The sequence below is a fragment of the Peromyscus eremicus genome, chromosome 14 (assembly GCF_949786415.1).
Source record: "Peromyscus eremicus chromosome 14, PerEre_H2_v1, whole genome shotgun sequence".
Classification (NCBI taxonomy): domain Eukaryota; kingdom Metazoa; phylum Chordata; class Mammalia; order Rodentia; family Cricetidae; genus Peromyscus; species Peromyscus eremicus.
The window spans coordinates 37236950-37260042 of record NC_081430.1 but is presented as its reverse complement, the minus strand read 5'-3'; the positions used below and the strand labels follow the sequence as shown (position 1 = coordinate 37260042).

At 39.2% G+C, this 23093-nt stretch overlaps 1 pseudogene; it reads right to left on the bottom strand.

The window, feature by feature from the left end:
- LOC131924597 (large ribosomal subunit protein eL8-like) overlaps window positions 1-23093 on the bottom strand; it is a 57377-nt pseudogene that overhangs the window by 9870 nt on the left and 24414 nt on the right.

Here is a 23093-nt window from a genome sequence, read left to right as displayed (position 1 = left end):
CTGAAAGAATAGGCATTTATATTGGGCCTAATATAGTTTCTTCTACTATTGTAGCATCCACATACATTTTATAGCATAAGTATAAATCTTTCACCCTCAGAAGATTAAAAGTAATGTGTTGGGGGCTAGAGAGATGGCTTAGGGATGAAAGACACTGTCTGCTTTTCTTGAGGACCCAGGTGTCATTCCCAGCACCCACATGGTGGCTCACACTGTAACTCCAGTCCCAGGAGATCAAATGCTCTCTTTTGGTTTCCCTAGGCACCAGGCAGACATGCAGTGTACAGACAAACTCACAAACCACCCATACACATAAAATAAAAGTAATGTACTATCTTTTGGGAGAGAGACTATAACAAGATGTCACCATTTATTATTTTTATTTTAGAAATTATCTAGAGAAGGAAAATGTCATTTCTAAACAGAGTAACAGGGTGTTAATGTTTCTATTGAATTATTTATAAATCTTGGTTTATTGTGTCACATAGCAGGCAGGAAAAGGAATCAAGTCAACAAATCTGTTTTTGTATTTTTTATGTATAGTCACACACAATGCATACATTCAATAGAGAAATTTTCTACTGTGTATTAAAAAGGTGAATGCAGTGTTTAAATTTGGTAGGTTCATCTGCTGCATACTTGCAAAGTGGAAAAAAAGTCATTATTTTTCTTATAATATTGATTATGACTACAATGTAAACCTTAGAAAAGGGGTTCAAAAATCCAAGGACTTGAATTTACATTATTGCATATCACACCATTGAAGAGTAACAATGTAGTAATAGAGACAGTTCTGTGTCACGCAGTGCAGTGGGGAAGGTCAGTCATCATCCCGCTCTCACTATCAGAAGTCCCCACTGAAGGCTGTAGGGTTGTGGAGAGTCCAGATTATAAATTATATCCATTTAATCTTTTTTCATGAATCTCTAAGGTGGCTTATGTGAGCAGCTGATAACTCATGCCTCCTTGTTTATGACAACTATTATATTAAGGGTGGAGTGAGGCCGGGTTTAATCTATTGTTGACATTTTTGTAAAAAATAACCTTGTCATCTTCTTGCAGGAGCATCCCCATATATTGCCTCCAACTGCCTTTGTCTTATGATACACATGCACACTCGCATTTTTATATAGCCTCGTATATAGTAGACTACCCTTGGGTTTCTTTGTTTTTTGTATTTAGGTTTTCAAAAAAAAGCCTAGCATATTCATTATGATTTTAAAATTGGAAAATTGTACACCATTTTAAAAGAAAGCAAGAATAAATTTATTAATGTTTATTCTGCAGATACACCTGTGTTTGCCATATTTATTATTATCACACTGGCAGCATTGAATAGAGTGAGAATAAAACTAACTTATAATGGTTTGCCACAGCCAGGCAATAAATGCAGAGTAAATAAATCCACATATCCTTTCATCATACATGGAAGGGAAAGTGACTGAATTATTTTACAACATTGTACACAGCGAAATTCTTTCATTCTGATTTGTTCTAATTGTTTTTAGAAATAAATATTTTTTCTTATTTATTGATTGATAATTTCATATATGAGAACCTGATGAATTCTAAATGACTAGTGTTATTCATATGCATATGTTTTTAGGGCTGACCACTTGGGATTGGGTCACCTATATGGGGTCCTGTCCCCAGAACAGGTCAATTCTCCCTTCCTCACCAGTCATCAATTGCCTGGAGCTCTTCATTTAGGTATAAGGCTTACAATGTCTTCCCATCCGTATGGGTATGTTGATTCATGTTGTCATTTTCAGCTCTTGTTCAGACAACCATATTGTGGAGATTTAATGGCTGCAACTTTCCTCTCATTTATAGAAGACACGATCATGCAGCAGATGTCCTGGTCCTCTGGCTCTTACAGTCTTTCTTCCCACGATATTTTTTTTCTACAATGTCTTTTCCACAATGTTTCCTGAGCCTTATTTGCAGGGTTGAGTTGTAGGTATAGTAGTTGGGGTTGGGTACACCATGGTCAGTTGTCTTATGAATTGTGACCAGTTACATCTTTCTGACATGGTCTCTATCTACTGCAAAAGACGGTTTCCTTGAAGAGATTTGAGAGCTGTGCTCATCTGTGATTAAAAGGTTAAGTGTTGAGAATGTGGTTACAAATTATTCTCGTTTAAGAAAGTGGTGGTGGTAAGTTCTCCTCCATAGTCCTTGGCCTTGCCAGCCATGAGAAGTGGGCTAGGTTTACTAGGCCAGGCATGAATTCCTTCCTTTTGAGTTGTCCTTAAGTCCAGTTAGTGGCTGTTACTCTCAAGATATAAATACCACTATTGACCAGGAATTAGGCCATCAGTTGACAAGTGGGACCTCATAAAAATAAAAATCTTCTGTATAGCAAAGGAAACCACCAAGTGAGGAGGAAGCTCACATATTGGGAGAGAATTCTTGCCAATTACACATCTGATAGAGGATTAATATCTAGAATATATAAAGAACTCAAAAAGCAGAGTTGAGAGAAGGGACCTTATTAAAAAATGGGCTTTGGATATGAACAGAGAGTTCTCAATAAAATAAATTAAAATAGCAAGGGGCTATCTCAAAAAGCATTGGACAGCCTTGGCATTAAGGAAAATGCAAATTAAAACTACTTTGAGATTTCATCTTGCCCCGGCCAGAACGGCTAAGATTAGCAAAATGCTGACAATACTGGAGAGGATGTAGGGAAAGGGTGTTGGTCAGTTTGAAAATTTCAGAAAACTCAATAGAAATCAGTGTGAAGAGTCTTAAAAAACATAAAAATACATTTACCATATGACTCAGCTATTCCACTCCTTGGCGTATGCCCACAGGACTTGGCATCCTACTCGACAGGTACTTGCTCTGCTATTTTAATCATCATTCTATTCACAATAGGCAGGAAATGGAAGCAGTCTAAGTGTTCTTCACCTGATAAATGGCTAATGAAATTGTGGTACATATACATAATGAAGTATTTTTCAGCTGTAAAGAAAAATGAAATCATGAAATACGCAGGTAAATAAATGGGCCTAGAAAAGATTGTATTGAGTGAGGTAACCCAGACCCAGAAAGACAAGCGCTGCAAGTTCTCTCAGAATTTTGGGTCCTAGTTCTGAATCTTTAGATATGAGCATGCAACCAAGAGTAACTGAATGTATCAGGAATGTAAAAAGGGAACACTGGAGCTGGCGGGGGCCGGGGGGAATGGGAAGCTTTAGAGAGACACAGCGAGAAGGGGGTATGTGAAGACTGGAGTGAGGAATAAATAACCCTAAAGATGTTTGAAAAAACACATGAAATTATTTTATATTTATTTGCAATTGCACACACCCATAGACACAAAAACAACCAGAAAACTCACACATACAATAAAGTTATGCCTCTTGTGATGACAATGCTTCCTCTAAAGCTAGAGACTATTCAACAAAAACCACAGTGCCAGGAATGGCACATCTTCTGAGTTGTTGATTAGAGAAATCTAGAAATCTTGAAAACAATGGGCTATTGCTGCCATGGCCCTTGGTTGCCTACAAAAGTTGAAGGTATGACACTACACACATCAGACAGAGGACTTGGAGAAATTGAGCTGGAACTGACCTGGTAGTGCCCCTCCACCCAAGGACTAACCCTCATTAGTACCAGAAAGAGCTACATGGGCTGCCAAGGGAGAACATCCATCAGTACAATAGTCCTACCCAGCTGTAATACATATGAACCAAAACAACGGCCAGTTTCCTCAAGTATGGATTAATTTTAAACATACATACAAACACACACACACACACACACACACACACACACACACAGACACCTGTTTTGTTTCAAATATAAGATTTCAGCTTACTGAGACAGTTTTTCTATTTTCTTGTGAATGAGACTTTAGTAAGCCAGTATGCTTTTAGGGGAAAGACTAGAATTTCTAGCTGTGACCATTCAGAATGCTCGTGTCTTTCCACTATTTGTGTCTTTCTCTGCATTTTTCTTGAAACAGTAAATATTATTGATTCATGACGAGGTTCCTTAAGTTACAAGAGACTTGGATTCATCCCTGGTAGGTATTGAAACAGAGAGACCAGGAAAGAGTGAGACATTTGGTTTGACATTCTTGGTTGGAATGACTCATGACCATGCCATCCCATCTAAAGTTGAAGTGGTAGTCTTTCTTTTAATTTCTAAAAAAAATGTTTGGAGATTATAATATAATTACAACACTTCTCCCTTCCCTTTCCTCGCTCCCAAACCTCCCATCTACCCCAGAGGCTGTCTTTCTTGTTGCTGTTTCCATCGGCGGGGAAGAGGGAAACAGAAGTATGTACAGGAAGACTCAAGCAGCAGACTCAGAATGGCGTCTGTCCCTGCCTCTCACAGTCCATTGAGTCGTGTTGGTTATAACTCTTCAGTTCACTGAAAAATGTAATCTGTAGTCAGGTGGCCAAGGCCCAGTTCGAATTTTATGGGCTCTGTCATTCTGAGAAGAAAAGGGTGAAAGAAAGCCTCCCCATGACTTCCCTCTGTGTTCAGTTGGGAGAACTCTGTTCTGGATAAAATGTAGCCATTTTCCATGAGAAACAGCCACAAACATAACCCAGGTATTTCACCCCACTCAAGGTGTAAGCACTTGTGTCTCCTGAAGGTCCAATTGTAGTTCTTCAGAGTTCATCAAAGTGTGAGCCGAAAGACAGCGTGTCCTGGCCACCTTCATCTACAGGAGCACAAGCCTTCTATGTCCAAGCAGAATCTACGAGGATATCCAGAAGATTGTGCTAAAAAGTAGTTATTGGATCCTTCTCAGTAGACCTTGCAAGGCTTCCCGGGACTGTTTAAGATGGTTCCTCGGTCAACTGATCCTGATGCCTCTGGCCCCAGAGTTGCTCTCTTGGTCACTGGCTTTGTGCTCTGGAATGCTCTGTTATCTTCTTTGGCAATATTGGAAGAAAATGTTGGAGAATGTGCTCTTGTGGACTCTGCTCAGCCTTTGTAGTCAGCTTGTGTGATGGTTACTCTAGTGGTGAAGCAAGAAGCCCAATGAAAGAGTCTGAAAGGAGGCTCAGCAAGACTCCTAGTTCCTAGAACCAATGAATGCTTATTAAAAGAGTTCATTGCAGATATGATTGAGGACCTTTAACATCTGACTATTATTCTGGACTATCTGAGAGGGCTCAAAATCTAGTCTGAAGTATCCTTAGAAAGAAAAGCAGAATATGAGTCCACAGAATATGAGTAGGTGATGTGGAAATGAAAACTGTAGTCAAGTCATGCAAAGCCAAGGAGTACCAAGGATAGCTGTGAACCATCAGAAGGTGGGAGACAGGCATGCAGTGGCTGTTCCCTAAGGCTTCAGATAAAACTGACTCCACTTGACTTGGGGGTTTTGCACTGCAGAACTATGAGAGGAAAACGTGCTGATTGCAGCTATGGCATTTGTGATACAATCAGCTTTCTTTCTCTGTGGGTTTTACATCTAGGGGTTCAACCAATCAAATGGCTTATTAAGATAAGCCATACCTAGAGGGAACATTTGCAGATCTTTTTCTTACCACAGCTCTGTAAACAATACAATTTGACAGTTGTTCAGATGTTGCTTACATTGTGATAAGTATTACAAGTAACACAGAACTGATCTAAAATACGCAGAGGATGTGCATGTATTACATGCAAATGCTACATTTTCGTAAAAGGAACTTAAGCACATTTGGCAACCTTGGACTTTGCTGTTCAAGAGGTTCTTGGAACCAATCACCCACAAATACTGAAGGATGACTATGATAGATTATGGTGTCCATAGAAAACCTAAGTTTGGGTTGGCATGTATTTGGTAATAGAATTCCTTTGAAAACATAGTGCACTTCAGGCCTATTTTTGTCTAGCAATTCTGTGTGAAATAATCACAGGCTAAGATCTCTTTTGATCATGGTTCTTAAACCTGTCAAATCTCCTATTTGTTTCCTGGTCTCTGTGCTCAGTCTGACTTTCTTTCTTTCTTTCATTTTTAAAATTTAATGTTAGCTATTCTGAAGTTATTAGAAGGGATAAGCTAAATCTTATTTTTGTAGCTGGGCTCGTTCTGGTGACAGTCTGACTTCTAAGCATTTGCTGGCAAACACAAAGGCATTCACTTCCCCCAATGCTACTGGCCCCAACCTTTCTAATTTCTTATTTAGCTTTGATTACAGCTGGCAGGTAGAGAACTCCTAGCAGATTGCCCTCTCCAGATGATATGTTTGGATACTGGAAAATTCTTGCTTGAGCTCAGATTTCTCTTGGATTATAAAAGCAGCAAAAGCAGGCTTGACATGATAATGTCTGGACCTTCCTCAGTCAGACCTTCAGTACTGTAGACTTAGCTGTATGTAATCTGACTTCCATAGCATGAAAGGCTGAGGAACTTCTCAGCCACTGCGTGTGTGTGTGTGTGTGTGTGTGTGTGTGTGTGTGTGTGTATGTGTGTGTGTGTGTGTGTTTGTGTATGTTTACATGTGTGCATGTGTGTGTGTATTATGTTGTTTGTATGTGTGTGTATTATGTGGTGTGTATGCTGTATATGTGTTTGTGGTGTATGTATGTGTGTGTGCACGCATGTATGTGTATGTGTGTGTGTTGTGTGTATGTATATGTGTGTGTGTGATGTGTGTGCATGTGTGTGTAAGTGTGTGGTATGGTGGGTGTATATGTGTATATAATTTGTGTGTTGTATGTTCATCTGTGTGTGTGTGGTATATATGCATGTATGTGTGCATGCATGTATGTGTGTCTGTGCATACATGCATGAGAGTGTGTATATGTGTGTGTATGGTATATGTGTACATGTTTGTGTGCCCGTGTGTGTATGTGTGCGTGTGTGCATGATAAACACATTTCTTACTATCTCTTGGCTCCAATCATTGCTACATCCTGCTTGGTAGGAAAGGCTGGGAGTAGACAATTATCTAGAACAGTGTCTTCAAGAAAGTTAAAAGAGAGAGAGAGAGAGAGAGAGAGAGAGAGAGAGAGAGAGAGAGAGAGAGAGAAAGGGTGTGAATTTGTGTAGGTGAGGAGGATCTGAGTGGAATTGAGGGAGAGAAAACCATAATCAGAATATATTGTATGAAAAAAATCTATTTTCAATAACAAAGGGAAAGCTATACATACAATTTCCAATTCCAACTATTGGTTCCCATTCAAGTAGCAGCTAGCTGCCTGAAGTAGAACTGTAAGTAGGTGGCCACTCACATGTGTTCCTGTCACTGGGTTTCTGCTGGATCATTGGGACAGGGACAGCTTGAGAGTGACAGGCAGCTATCACTGCTACTTTTTCTCCACAAGCTCTTTTGACAACCCAACAAGACAAAAGGCAGAAAAAAACAACCTGAAAAAGAAGCAAAACCAAACAACATTCAGAAATTCATCAGGCATGATATAAACCCAAGCACTAGCCAGAGCGCCACTGAGCATCAGACAACAATGAGGTGGTGGTTCTGCACTCAGTTCCTGCGGTCCTGTGTGGTGCACAGCATCAGGATTGGGTTCTGCTGCTCAGTGAGAAAGTGTGCTGTGGAAAACTGTGTAACTGTCACCCCAGGAATAGCATAAGATGTAAGTAGCTTCCCAGGGTGAGTTTTCTGAAATGCTCCGGCAAGCTTTTCTGGAGTTTCATTTGGTAGGGTGAGTAGGGACTAGGCAAAGTGAGTCAGTGTGGCCACTGTTTATTGGATGAACCAACTACTCTTTCATGTGTTTGAGATATTGAATATCTGTGAGTGTGTTCATGCAAGAAAAATATTGCTATACTTAAAAATTGGATGGTGAATTTGTCTATTGGAATATTGAGGTAATGTAGTGTGCGAGACGTCTACCTTTGTAGCTTAATATATAGTACAGTGTTGGAAAAGCTAGGAATCTCTTTAAAGTATCATTTGCCATAGTTTTTTGGCAATTTTGTTTTCTTGAAAGCAATGATTATATTTGATGTATTTTGAAACTTTCATAAACCTGAATTATATATTAATATTTAATGATGAAAGTATATTGTAACTCTTTTTGTGGCTCTCAATATTACAAAATTATAAAGAAATAACTAGCTTTACAAGTTAACTGGTATACTTATTTTCCTTCGTGAATATAACAGTGCTTCCTTGGGATACCTAGGTTTTCATGAATGCAAATTGTGTGTTAAATGTATTATGAAAAAGACATTAATTATAGCATCAAAATGTTGCATACTTGCAAATACAAGCATTTTACGTACACAGGTTTCTACTTGCTTTGATATAATGAAAATTTACGAAGAAATTGCTGTTTGGATTATGATCTAAGCACATTTCCTAGCATTTGTTAAATCTTTGAGTGACACATTGGATAACATAGTGCAAATTGGCTGCCATTTCTCATACCTAATGATGGTTAATAGTTCAGAAAACAAGCTCAGAATTCACACTCTCGTAATGGGGAATGTGCCACTGTCAAATCACTTAGATATAATTATGATTTTGAAATCATAATGACTAAGTGTGTGTAATTAACAAAACCGAACTTTGAGTGAGAAGAAAATGTGAAAATGTATTTGACTATTAAAAATGAAGTGGAAGATCCACTTAGTTTTTATTTGGCTATATTTAAGACATACAGCATGGTGTTCTGATGTAGCTAGAGTTTTCCTGCCTGGCCCACGGTCAGGGCAAATCTCTCTCATCCGCCAGTCCCACAGCCACTCAGACCCGACCAAGTAAACATAGAGACTTATATTGGTTACAAACTGTATGGCCATGGCAGGCTTCTTGCTAACTGTTCTTATATCTTAAATTAATCCATTTCCATTAATCTATACCTTGCCACATGGCTTGTGGCTTACCGGGATCTTCCCATGCGGCTTGTCATGATGGCGGCTGGCAGTGTCTCTCTCTCAGCCTTCCACTTCCCAGAATTCTTCTCCTTGTCCCGCCTATACTTCCTGCCTAGCCAATGGCCAATCAGTGATTTATTTACTGACCAATCAGCAACACATTTGACATACAGACCATCCCACAGCATTCTGATATGCTTATAAATGGTTAAATGGTCATTATAGTGAAGAAATAAACATATCTATCATCTTGCTGTCATTCTTCAACTTTCTGGTAAGAATATCTAAAATATTCTTAGTAAATTTCCACCATACAGTATTATAACAATAGTCCCCATGTTGCACTTCAGATCTCTAGACATCCTGCACATGTGTACCTGTGTTCCTTTGGTCTTCCGTCTTTCTATTTCCATAACCCACTCTCAGATTTCATCCTTGGTGGCTCCCTGTGTCTAGAAAACCAAAAATGACAGGAGGCCCCAAACAAGCCCTTGCACTAAGAATACAGTGAACGAATTCTTCCTGCAGCTAAGACAACTTTCTTGAGGTATAGTGTCTGTTATACATTTCATGAGGCTGCACAGAAGTCCTGGAAATGTGTTTGGCTTTATACAGTCCATGTTAACACATGTCAAGTTTCATCATGTGAGTCTTTGAATTTACTTTGGATATGAAGAAAAGGAGACAGAGCTGAATTCAGGATAACCCTGTGCACTCCAAGATTAACAAAATTGTGCATGACTTGTTCCTTGAAGAGAAGTAGGACCAGTATAGATAAAGTTAGTTTGAAAATATTATTCTTATAGATTAGTTATTTGAATTTTGTTATTATTGAACTCCAGTCTGAATCTGTGACTTCTACCCTTTTTTTCTTACTATTACTTTACACTTTACTGGTATTTTTGATATTTTTGTTGTCAACTAACGTATCTGTTTCTTGAATATCCCTTTAGAAATCCTAAAATTTAGGAACAAAGTCCATTTTGTTCATTCTATAGTCTTAGAAAATGTAATAGAATATACTTGATACACATTAAGTGACTGACTCCTCATATGTAAACATTTTTTGATAATTTAGTACTTAAACTCACAAAATTAGTGATGAAAAGGAGACATTATAACAGACACTAATGAAATTCAGAGAAACATTAAGACATAGCTTGAAAATCTGTCTTCTAATAAGTGGGAAAATGTCAAAGAATTGGATACACTTCTAGACACTTATAACCTTCTTAGCTAGCATTTCTGTTTTAACCTGCCTTTTTATTAAGAAATTTTTTATTAATTTTACATACCAACCACAGATCCCCCTCTCTTTCCTCCTCCTGTCCCCCAGCCTCCTGAGCCCAATTTCCTCCTCCAATAAGATAAGGCCTCCCATGGGGAGTCACCAGAGCTTGGTACATTCAGGAGAGGCAGGTCTGAGTCCCTCCTATTGCATCAAGGCTGTGCAAGGTGTCCCACCAAACAGCCAGCTCAAGCACCAGAGATGGGTCCTGATCCTATTGTCAGAGGGCTCCTTCAGTAGATCAAGCTACACAACTGTATTGCTCATGCAGAGGGCCTAGTCCAGTCCCATGGAAGATCCACAGCTGTTGGTCTAAATTGCATGAGTTCCCACTAGTTTGGTTTGGTTGTCTCTGTAGGTTTCCCCATCATGATCTTGATGCCCCTTGCTCATAAAATCCCCCTTTTCTCTCTTTGACTGGACTCCTGGAGCTCGGCCTTGTGCTTTCCTGTGGATCTCTGTATCTGCTTCCATCAGTTACTGGAAGAAGGCTCTCTGATGGCAGTTAGGGTATTCACCAATCTGATTACCGGGGTAGGCCAGTTCAGGCACCCTCACCACTATTGCTAGTAGTTTAAACTTGGGTCATCCTGTGGATTCCTGGGAACATCACTAGTACCTGCTTTCTCCCTGTCCCCATGATGTCTCTCCCTCTATCAAGACATCTCTTTCATTGCTCTCCCACTGTTCCAGCTCAACCATCCCATCCCCCTATGTTCTCATCTCCCATCCCCTACCCTCCATGCCCCCTCACGCCCAGTTTACTCATGGAGATTTCATCTATTTCCCCTTCCCAGGGCAATCCATGCATCACTCTTAGGGTCCCTTGTTAGCTAGCTTCTCTGGAGCTGTGAGTTGTAGTCTGGTTATCCTTTTATTTACATCTAGTGTCCACTTATGAGTGAGTATATATAGTGTTTGTTCTTCTGAGTCTGGGTTACGTCACTCAGGATGATATTTTCCAGTTCTATCCATTTGCCTGCAAATTTCATGATGTCTTTTTTTTTTTTCTGCTGAGTAGTACTCCATTGTGTATATGTACCACATTTTATTTATCCATTCTTCAGTTGAGGGGTAACTAGGTTGTTTGCAGGTTCTGACTGTTATGAATAATGCTGCTATGAACATAGTTAAGCATGAGTCCTTGTGGTATGATTTAGCATCCCTTGGGTATATGCCCAAGAGTGGTATAGCTGGGTCTTGAGATAGATTGATTCTCAATTTTCTGGGAAACCATCATATTGATTTCCAACGTGGCTGTACAAATTTGCACTCGCACCAACAGTGGAGGAGTGGTCCCCTTGCTCCACAACTTCTTCAACATAAGCTGTTATCAGTGTTTTTGATCTTAGCCATTCTGACAGTGTAGGATGGTATCTCAGAGTTGTTTTGATTGGCATTTCCCTGATGACTAAGGATGTTGAGCAATTTCTTAAATGTCTTTCGTCCATTTGAGACTCTTCTGTAGAGAATTCTCGGTTTAGCTCTGTAGCCCATTTTTTAATTGGAATGTTTGGTATTTTGATGTCTAGTTTCTTGAGTTCTTTATATATTTTGGAGATCAGCCCTCTGTCTGATGTGGAATTGCTGAAGATCTTCTCCCATTCTATAGGTTGTTGCTTTGTCTTATTTACTGTGTTCTTTGTCCTACAAAAGCTTCTTAGTTTCAGGAGGTTCCATTTATTAATTGTTGCTCTCAGTGTCTGTGCTACTGGTAATATATTTAGGAAGTGGTCTCCTGTGCCAGTGCATTCAAGGATTTCTTCCTACTTTCTCTTCTATCAAGTTCAGTGTAACTGGATTTATGTTGAAGTCTTTGATCCACTTGGACTTGAGTTTTGTACACGGTGATAAATATGGATCTATTTGCAATCTTCTACATGTTGACATCCTGTTATGCTAGCACCATTTGTTGAAGATGGTTTCTTTTTTCCATTGTACAGTTTTGGCTTTTTTTTTTTTTGTCAAAAATCAGGTGTTCATAGGTGTGTGGATTAATGTCAAATTTTTCAGTTCGAATCCATTGGTCCACATGTCAATTTTTATGCCAATACCAAGCTGCTTTTTTATTACTATAGCTCTATAGTAGAGCTTGAGGTAAGGAATCATAATGCCTCCAGAGGTTGCTTTATCGTACAGGATTGTTTCAGCTATCCTGGTGTTTTTGTTTTTCCATATGAAGTTGAGTATTGTTCTTTCCAGGTCTATAAAAAAATTGTGTTGGGATTTTGATGGAGATTACATTGAATCTGTAGATTGTTTTTGGTAAGATTGCCATTTTTACTATGTTAATCCTACCTATCCACAAGCATGGGAGATCTTTCCATTTTCTGATATCTTTTTCCATTTCTTTCTTCAGAGACTTAAAGTTCTTGTCACACAGGTCTTTCACTTGCTTAGTTGGAGTTACCCCCAAGGTATTTTATGTTATTTGTGGCTATTGTGAAGGGTGATGTTTCTCTGATTTCTTTCTCAGCTCATTTATCATTTGTATATATAGGAGGGCTACTGATTTTTTTTTTTTAGTTAATCTTTGGGTTTCAGGGTAACTGTAGCCTCACAAAAAAGAGTTTGGTAATGTTTCTTTTGTTTCTATTGTGTGGAACAATTTGAAGAGCATTGGTATTAGCTCTTTCTTGAAATTGTGGTAGAATTCTGTACTGAAACTACCTAGTCCTGGGCTTTTATTGGTTGGGAGAATTTTAATGACTGTTTCTATTTCCTTAGAGGTTATAGGTCTATTTAAATTGTTTATCTAATCTTGATTTAATTTTGGTATGTGGTACCTATCCAGAAAATTGTCCATTTCTTTTAGATTTTCCAATTTTGTGGAGTACAGGTTTTTGAAGCATGACCTGATGAATCTCTAGATTTCCTCATTGTCTGTTATGTCTCCTTTTTCAAGTCTTATTTTGTTAATTTGGGTGTTCTCTCTTTGCCTTTTGGTTAGTTTGGATAAGGGTTTGTCTATCATGTTGATTTTCTCAAAAAAACCAACTCTGTTTCATTGATTGTTTATATTGTCCTCTTTGTTTCTATTTTATTGATCTCAGCCCTCAATTTGATTATTTCTTGGCATCTATTCCTCCTGGGTGAGTTTGTTTCTTTTTGTTCTAGAGCTTTCAGGTGTGCTGTTAAGTTGCTAGTGTGAAATTTCTCCAACTTTTTTATGTGAACATTTAGTGCTATGAATTTTCCTCTTAGCATTGCTTTCATAGTGTCCCATAAGTTTGAGTATGCTGTACATTCATTTTCATTGAATTATAGGAAGTCTTTAATTTCTTTATTTCTTCCTTGACCCATTGGTGATTCAGTTGAGCATTATTCAGTTTCCATGAGATTGTAGGCTTTCTGTAGTTTGTGTTGTTGAATTCTAACTTTAAGCCATGGTGGTCTGATAAAATAAAAGAGTTTAATCCAATTTTTTTGTATCTGATGAGATTTGCTTTGTGACTGAGTATGTGGTCGATTTTAGAGAAGGTTCCATTTGAGAAAAAGGTATATTCTTTTCTTAGGGTGGAATGTTCTGTAGATACCTATTAAGTCCATTTGAGTCATAACATGCTAGATCCCTTATTTCTCTGTTAAGTTTCTGTCTGGCAGACCTGTCCATTGGTGGGAGTGGGTTGTTGAAGTCTCCCACTACTAGTGTGTGGGGTTTTGTGCTTTAGTAATGTTCAATTTAAGCTTTAGTAATGTTTCTTTTATATATGTTGGTGCCCTTGTATTTGGGGCATAAATGTTTAGAGTTGAGACTTCATCTTGATGGATTTTTCCTGTGATGAGTATGTAATGCCCTTCTTGATCTCTTTTGATTGATTTTAGTTTGAAGTCTATTTTGTTAAATATTAGGATAGCTATACCAACTTGCTTCTTAAGTCCATTTGATTAGAAAGTCTTTTCCCAGCCTTTTACTCAAAGGTAGTGTCTGTCTTTGAAGTTGAGGTTTGTTTTTTGTATGCAGTAGAAGGATGGATCCTGTTCTCATATCCATTCTGCTAGCCTGTGTTTTTTTTATAGGTGAACTGAGTCCATTGACATTAAGGGATATTAATGAACAGTAATTATTAATTCCTGTTATCTTTTGGTGGCAATGTATCTGTATTTCCCTTCTTTGGGATTTGCTGCTGTGGGGTTATCTATTGCCTGTGTTTTCATGGGTGCATCTAACTTCCTTAGGTTGTAGTTTTCCTTCTAGTGCTTTCTGTAGGGCTGGATTTGTGGATAGGTATTGTTTATATCTGGTTTTGCCCTTGAATGTCTTGTTCACTCCGTCTATGATGATTGAAAGTTTTGCTGGGTATAATAGTCTGGGCTGGCATCTGGTCTCTCAGTGTGTACATTTCGTCTGTCCAGGACCTTCTGGATTTCAGAGTCTCCATTGAGAATTCAGGTGTTTTTTTGATGGGTCTGCCTTTATAAGTCACTTGGCCTTTTTCTATTGCCTCTCTTAATATTCTTTTTTTTAATTCTGTATGTTTAATGGTTTAATTATTATGTCGTGAGGGGACTTTTTGGGGGGCAGTCTAATCTATTTGGTGTTCTGTAGGCTTCCTGTATCTTCATAGGTATATCCTTTTTTAAGTTAGGAACGTTTTCTTCTATGATTTTGTTGAATATATTTTGTGTGCCTTTGAGTTGGTATTCTTCTCCTTCTATCTATAGGTATGATGCAATCCTCATCAAAATTTCATTGGCTCAGAAACAGAAAAAAAAATCGTAAATTCATATGGAAACACAAAAAACCCAATAACAAAAGGAATCCTGAGCAAAAATACGAGAGCCACATCACGTGATGTCATGTTATACAGAGATAGTGACAAAAGCAGCTTGGAATTGTTATAAGAACAATGACATAGGTCAATGAAATAAAGTGGATGACCCAAGAATAAGCCCACATATCATTTACAGAAGTGGTGTCAAAACATACCTTGGAAGGAAAAAACTTGATTTCTACATGTAGAAGAACAGAACTAGATCCCTGTATCTCCCCTGACAGAAATAGAAAATCAACTAAAATGTAGCAACGAGATTAATGTAAGACTCAAACTCTGATACTATAAGGAGAAAACAGGAAAACATGTCAAGATAAAGGCAAGGAAAGGGGTTTTGGAAAGAACTCCAACAGGTCAGGATGTAGAGTCAAGAACTGATAAATGTGATAGCATGAAATTAAAAATACACTGTCCTTTCAAGAAAACTTTAACTGAGTGAAGGAGAAACCTACAGAATGAGAGAAAAGTCTTCAGTAGCTAAACTATGACAGAGGGTTAATAGCTAGCATGGGAACTCAATAGGAACTCAAAATATTAAAAAGCTAAGACCAAATAATACCACCAGTAAATGGGCAATGAATTAAAGAGACATTTCTCCTAAGATGAAGTACACATGGCTAAATAATATGGAAAAATATACTATGTTCTCATTCATCTGGATAATGCAAATTAAAATTTCATTGAGATTTTTGTCTAACCCTAGTCACAAAGGCAAACATTACAAAATCAATGATAAAGGTTGGCGAGGTTGTAGGAGGAGGACAACCTTCGCTCACTACTGGTGGGAATGTAAATTGTTCTACCCACTAGTGGAAAACTAAAACTCAAACTACCACATGACCCAGCTACACAATTTTGGAATGTACATTCACAAAGAACTGGCAAGTTCATATGAGAGACATATTTTCATATCAATCTATATTGCTGTGTGACTCACTGCTGTCAAGCTATGTGCCTTGTTCACATGCTCATCAACAGAATAATGAGTGAAGGAACTGTGGGATGTGTTTGCAATGGGGTTTTATTCACACATAAAGAAGAATGAAAGTATGTTGCTTGTTAGAAAATGGATGTAACTGTGTATTATCATGTTAAATGAAATAAGCCAGGTTTGGAAAAATAGCTAATGGTTTCTCTTATTTATGGAGGCTTAGTTTATATAAATAAATACAATTATATAATTTCTACATATCCATATATCTATTGACATGGGGGGAGATAGAGGATTAACAGGAAGGGCAAAGTGGAGAAATGGAAGGCAAGAGATTAATGTGGAGAAAAATTATATAAATCCAAGAAAATGCATTTATCAAACCCATTATCTACACAAAATCTGCTAATAAAGCATTTAATATTCCATGTATTATAATTATGTTGTTTTCTTGATAACAGGGGAGTTACTTCTCCTAAAGTCTAGATAATATTAAATGGAGCCTCTCATCCTATGAAATATGGTTTTAAAGGTCTGTTTGTGGGTAAGGGTTATATTCCCACGCTCACATTTCACTCTGAACCTCTGTGTCCACAGAATTCATTTAATTCCGGGATTGCATCAGGGACTACATACTTTATGCTAGTATATAGAATCTAGAATATGAACCTAATGCTTTTTTTCATACCCCAAACCAAAACAAAGCAAAACACACACTACTTCAGGCATGTCAGTTGACTGTTATTTCAACTGGAGGGACAGGAGAGATTTATTGTGCTGTAGTGAAAACAACCTCCAATTGCATTAGATTTTTTTTAAAAATTATATTTACAGAAAGCTTAGCAGTGTACATTTGAATCAGAGTAGTGGAAAGTTCTTTGGCTTTTGCTTTTTCCAGCTTGGCAAATGAGAGCCACAGATTTAGGACCCAGGACGTTGCCTCCCCATTGGCGGCGGATCTCATCATATCTGTCGTTGTAATTGGTCCTAATAGCTTCCACCAACTTAGCCAGAGCACCTTTGTCTTTCGAGTTAACCTGTGTGAAGGCAACAGTGGTGCATGTCTTCTTCCTGTGGACTAGATGCTCCAGCCTGGCCTTTCCCTTGATGATGCAGGAGGAGACCCCCATCTTGAGACATAGGGCAGGCAGGAAGATCACCAGCTCAATAGGGTCTACATCGTGGGCAGTCACCATCAGCTGAGCCTTCTTGTTCTCACCAAGGTGGTCTTGCTCGAAGGACAGGTGGTCTCTTAGTTGGGACGCCCCCTTTACCAGCAGCCTTCTTCTCAGGATGGGCCAACAGCCTTTGCTTCTCTTTCCGCTTTGTCTCTGGCCTGTACTTGTGGGCAAGCTTAAGCAGCGGGGTAGGCGTTTGCTGGTCCAGGGCCTGGGGGAACTGGTTAAGGGCAGGAGGTACTTTGAGCCACTTACAGAGGATGGCCCTTTGCCGCTGCAGCCTAATGTAGTGGGGCCATTTGAGGAAGCAAAGCATATGAGATCTCTTTGGGCTGATGTCCTGCCCGATGCCTAAGTTCTAAGGCTTTTTCTCAAACAGAGGATTTACCACCTTTTTGGGCTCCAGTTTCTTCATGATGGTGGGGGCTGGGGTTACTTTTCCCACTTAGCCTTGTTTCTTTTGAGCATCTTACTCAGACCGGAGGAGAGACAAGTGTTTTGTTTGTTAATCCTCCCTAACCTGGGTGTTAGTCATCAGCTGCTCACTTCTCCCAGACAATGGGCCCACTCCATCTTGATCTCACCGTCCTTGACTCTTTCCATTCCCCTCCCCATCTGCTTTTGTTCCTGGATGGCACAGATAGCTCCGAGCTTCTCTCATCCCCTTAGCAAGTCCTCTTAGACTCCAGTCCAGAGCTCATTAAGTGTTCAGAGGAAAAAAAAGGATCTTTCGGAAAGAAATACTAGAAATCTTGGTTCAAAATAGCACTTTGGGGCTTTCCTCATTATCCTTCCAAAGGGGAAGGATGGTTTTGTTCTGTTTTACTAGGCTCTCTCTTACTCCAAAATATAAGATAAGAAAATGTGGGAGATGTTTCTTATTTCACATTCAGTTTGTATTAGGCATCTTGGGAGTCACCAGCACCTTAGAAGTGTAGGGGGACATGGGCACAACCTGCTTGAGAGCTGGGATTGCCATCCTTGGTAGGACCACATTACTGTGTGGACAATAATGTAGAAATTAACAAATAAAAGATAAATCTTGACTTTTTTCATTTTTTGTACTGTGAGAATTCTCGTAGAATTAAAAGGCCACTCAGGAATCCCTTCCAGGTGTGCAGTTTTACAAGATGAAAACATATTTCATTCTGTTTATGGTATTTAATAATCTCTAGATATGTGCCCAGTAATAGATTCAAAGATGGGTTATGTGGATAAAAATACAAGTATTCCTTATCAGAATTAAGAATGCTGGTTGGTCATAAGCGACATTTCTACTACTGAAAGTTGACCTTACCCTGCTGTAGTCCCTGTGACCTTCACGTCTAAAAGCTGTTCTATATGTAACTTTCTGCCCATAATGTGTTCTACAAAAGTGGCGAATTTGTGAGATTGATAATTATGTACTTTTACCCACTGCTGTTAGGATTGTTGAACATGGAGATTGCTCTGAGCTCCTGACCTATTCCGGATTTGATGTTATTTCTGGGTCATCATTGTTATATTCTTCAGCCTGCATTTTGTCCCTTTCATTACTCAGAAGCAATGGATTAAAAACCCATTACCAATATGTATGTGTCAGAGTTTTCTAGAGGAACAGAACAGTGTGTGTGTGTGTGTGTGTGGTGTGTGTGTGTGTGTGTGTGTGTGTGTGTGTAAAGATTCACTTGCACAGTATGGTTTGAATAGTCCAACAAAGGCTGTCTGCATGCCAGGGGGCCCGATAACCCCGTCATTAGCTGCTCAGGTCATATGGCTCAATGGCCACAATTTTGCTTCAAAAATCTGAGAGTCTTGGAGAGAAGCAGACCTTAGTTCCATGTTAGAAGGCTGAAGAATGGCAGCCACAGCAGTGGCCATGGATGGCTCCACACATCAGCAGGCAATGGAGGTGGGCAAGAAGCTGAGCTGCTTTTTCATGGGGTCTGAGAGTTTGGGCCTGCTGTGGGAAGGGGTTATTCACCCTGGAGGTGGTTCTCTTCCCTCACCTCAGTTACTCCTTCCTGGAAACGATCTTACCAGATGCACTCAGAGATGTGCCTCTTTTAATTCTCGATGGAGTGAAGTTGAGAATCAACATCCACCATCACAGCATTGTTATCTTTCTCTTCCCCTAGGATAGTGTTTACCATACTGTGGTAGTGGAGTGGTGTGTTAAAAACTCAGTTTTCTGACTCTACTCCAGAAATCCTGAATCAGATTTAGCAAGGAGAGTCCTGTTGATGTGTGGGAGATGCCCGAATTCTAATATTCATTTGCTCACAGGGAAGTATGCCCGAGAGCTTAGGCATCTCATATGTTTGCATACATTTTTAAATGTTCAGGCATGATCATCTCTTTACTAGTTCTCTCTCATCTTTAGAATGTGAGCTGGAGCCAGAGGAAAAAGAGGTTCAGGTTGGGAAGTATCACTCACTTGGCTTAATAGTCTGTGCTAGGTTTGGTGTTTGTTTGTTTTGTTTTCTTCCTGTTTACTGAAAATACATTTTTTTCTTATACAATATATCCTGATTACAGTTTCCCCTCCTTCTCCTCCTCCCAGCGCCTCCCCACCCACCCTACTATCTGGATCCACTCCCTTTCTTTCATTAGAAAAGAACAGGCTTCTAAGAGATAACAACTATTGGTGAAATTATTAAGGCAACTCCACGTAGTTAAAAGGGAGGTTTATTTTGTGGGGTAACTCACAAATGAAGGGATAGGTAAGAGGGTCTGGGAAAGACATAGCACAGTCTGGCGGTGTTTTCTGGAGAACTCTGCTCTGTCTCCCTCCAGCATCCAGGATCCAGGAACCAAGAGAGCCGGCACATTCAGATCTCCGGTCTTCAGGGTCCTCTCTTGGCCCTGCCTTGTAGGCGTGACAGTTACCGAAGCCTCAATGGGGGCTGGAACTTCCAGATCAAAGCTGGAATGGCTACCCACTATAAACAACAAAACACAACAAAATAAAATATAATAAGATAAAGCAAGGACTATCACACGGAAATTAGACAAGGCAAACCAACAGGAGGAAAGGAGCCCAATAGAAGTCATAGGAATAAGAGATTCACTTGTTCACACACTCAGGAGTTCTATAAAAACACTAAACTGAAAGACATAATGTATACACCGAGGATTTGGTGCAGACCCATGCTGGTCCTGTCTTGGCTGCTTCAGTATCTATGAGTTCATATGAGTTTTTCTCAGTTGATTTTAAAGTCTTCAGATAATGGGGGAGATGGAGTCCCAATGGGCCATCTCTTGTCACCAAACAAAGCCTACAGTACTGGGTTACATTGAATTGAGTTGTTGGCCAGAGGGGTCCCATGGAAATCCCCAAACAACCCAGGTTGTTGCCAAGGCAACAGATTTCTCTCTACAAACTGACAGCAAGGCCCCATTGCTGAAGACAACAGCCACACAACCCATTGAACATGAGCGATCCAGCTGGTGCCCACATAGGACCTTCACCTTTGTGTTGTAGTGTCTTTGGTATGGAAGGTACCCTGTAGGCTACCAAAGGAGAAACATAAAAATCAACTCAGCCACAAACCCTTTGAGCTACAATTCTGTCCTGGCTGCAAAATATGCTAGGGCAGTTATGGCACAAAGCTTGTGGGAGTAATCACCCAATGTCTGATTTGATATATGACACACTCCATGAGATGTAACTCATTCCCTAAACTGCCTAGATAACCAAGAACCTGAGACTAGATAGCCCAGAGACATAGAGTAAAAAAAGAAAAAAATACTATTGCTCTTAAAAAAAAACAGTAGCATTAAAATGATTCCCAATTATGTTCTGCTATATCCATAGATGAGTGCCTTTTTCAGCCATCATCAGAGAACCTTCCTTCTGCAATAGGTGGGAACAAATACAGAGACTCACAGCCAGACATTACACACACATAGAGAAAGACTTTGGAACATTCAGCTCTACATGGAGTATCTCCATCAAATTCCTCCCCTCCGAAATCAGGGTACCCTGCGGAAGAGGAAGGGGAAAGGGTGTAGGAGTCAGAGGGGATGGAGAATACGAGGAGAACAAGGCCCCTCTAAGTCACTTGTGGTTTTGATCTTGGTGTGACAATTATTCAAATGCTGGCTCTTTTGTGTGATGCCCAGGGCAGAGGAAGACCAATTTTGATCAAAGATCAAAACATTTGCCAGATTCCTCACTGCAGTCTTCTAAAATACTTTATGAAGTCCCTATGTCCCCAATTTGAGTTGATTTTAGAGGACACATGAGAAATGGAGGGAATCCTAGTACCCTCCTTGGACTTGTATAGTTAAAACTGTTTCTGATTTGGACTTGGCAATAACTACAAGACCTCAGCAAAGTTCTAGTTAACATTGCTTTTCACAAAGAATGTTTTTCTATCATTGGTTTCAAGGAGTTACTTTTGCATATAGATATGGTAGCAGTCCTTTGCAAATATTTTTTCAAGATCAACTGAGATGATTATTTCTTAAAAAATTGAATGATCAATTGACTCTAAGTCAAAGTTTGTAATAATTTCTAATTTGGGTCATATTTGCAACCTTTATTATATAGCTTTTTATATTTTATATTTATTATATAGCTTCCTTATATTAAGCAATTATTGACTTTACCAGAGTGCATGTTTTTTCTTAATAGGTAAGATTAGTTTGCAAGAGTTTTGATTAGTGTGTTAGGCACATTCAGCAATTTGCATTCTTTCACTTCGTGAACTGTGTTTTTGCATCAGGCCTATGATGGCTTCATATATTCTCGGCCTTATGTGTTCTGTGGTCCATGAATGCTCATGAAACACTGGAGTTTATCAAAACTAGTTGGTGGTTACTGTGTACCACAGAAAGAGTGTACATTTTGTGGGGGCTGGAAGGGAAGTCTGGGTGAAGCAGGGTCAGCCTGATGATCTGAGATTAAGGGGTGATTTTCTTTTTTCCCCCCAGGATGCTAAGGATAGTCTGCCTTTGTCAGTCATTCCTTCATGCTATATACCTTCACCCCAACAGCTACAAGTCACCTGGTAAGGATGGGAAAGGAGCAGATGCTACTTTTGAACGGAAGCACGGTGTCTGTCTTCCTTCCTGGGAAGGACCAAAGAGTTCAGACTTTCCTCTGACACATAGCACTGAAAAAGTTTGAAAGATTATTTTATCTTTATCATGTTGCATGGAAACAGGTTTCAATAGCTAATTGTGAGCTTGCTTTATTCTTTCTTTCCTGTACTTACTTTCAACATTTTTGACAACAAAGTGAGGCAGCCAGATGTATAGATTTGCAAGTTCACCTATGGAAATTTTCACTTAAAGAGTAATTGCTGACTATATATGAGGGAGACTAGCTGGGGATTTGTGAGCTTCCAAAAAGTAAAAAGAGAATACTTTCTTATATCTATATTGATGCTTGTCTGGAAGCATTTGGCTTTCATTTTAAAAGATGAGGTCAACATTGTAAGTTTTGTTCTTTTTGAAGGAAACTATGAAGAAGTGAGGCCATTGGGGTGGATGATTGTAGTAGACTGTATTTTCAGCGGTGAGAAATCTGTCCTGTTCAGTGGTAAATGAATATCTCTCTGGTGAGACATGGAAGTAAAATGGGGGGGGGTATATCTTAAAGATCTGAGCAACACATCTTTATTTCAAATGGTTCTGTTACACAAAAGCCTCCTTTTAGACTGATATAATTTTGTTTCTTTAAACCTTCAAAGCACAAAGCTATGGGTATAAAATGTTATTTTCTTATGAGAATGTAACATTTGTCTAACTTCAGGAAAGAACCTTAGAAAAACGCTGTTTATGTAGAAATCTACACATTATAGTGGAAGAATTATTATGAGACCATTTTGTTCAGTACGCTGTAGTTAGTCAACATGAAAGCACATTTAGCAGAGATTTGTGGTAGCAGTCACTCAGCCGGTAAAGACACAGTGTAGCTAGTGGCTATAATGCTTCACATTCTGATAAGAATGGCTTATATCAGTTCTCTTGGAGTCTAGATGGCTTCATGTTGTTTATTTTAAAACTAGACTCATGAGCTTGTGGGTAACTGACTTCACTTTCACAGGGGATCATGGCACAGTCACCATCAGGGGTAGGAAGCTAGAGATTCATGACAATTCACAGGCAAGGTTTGCATTATAAATGGGTC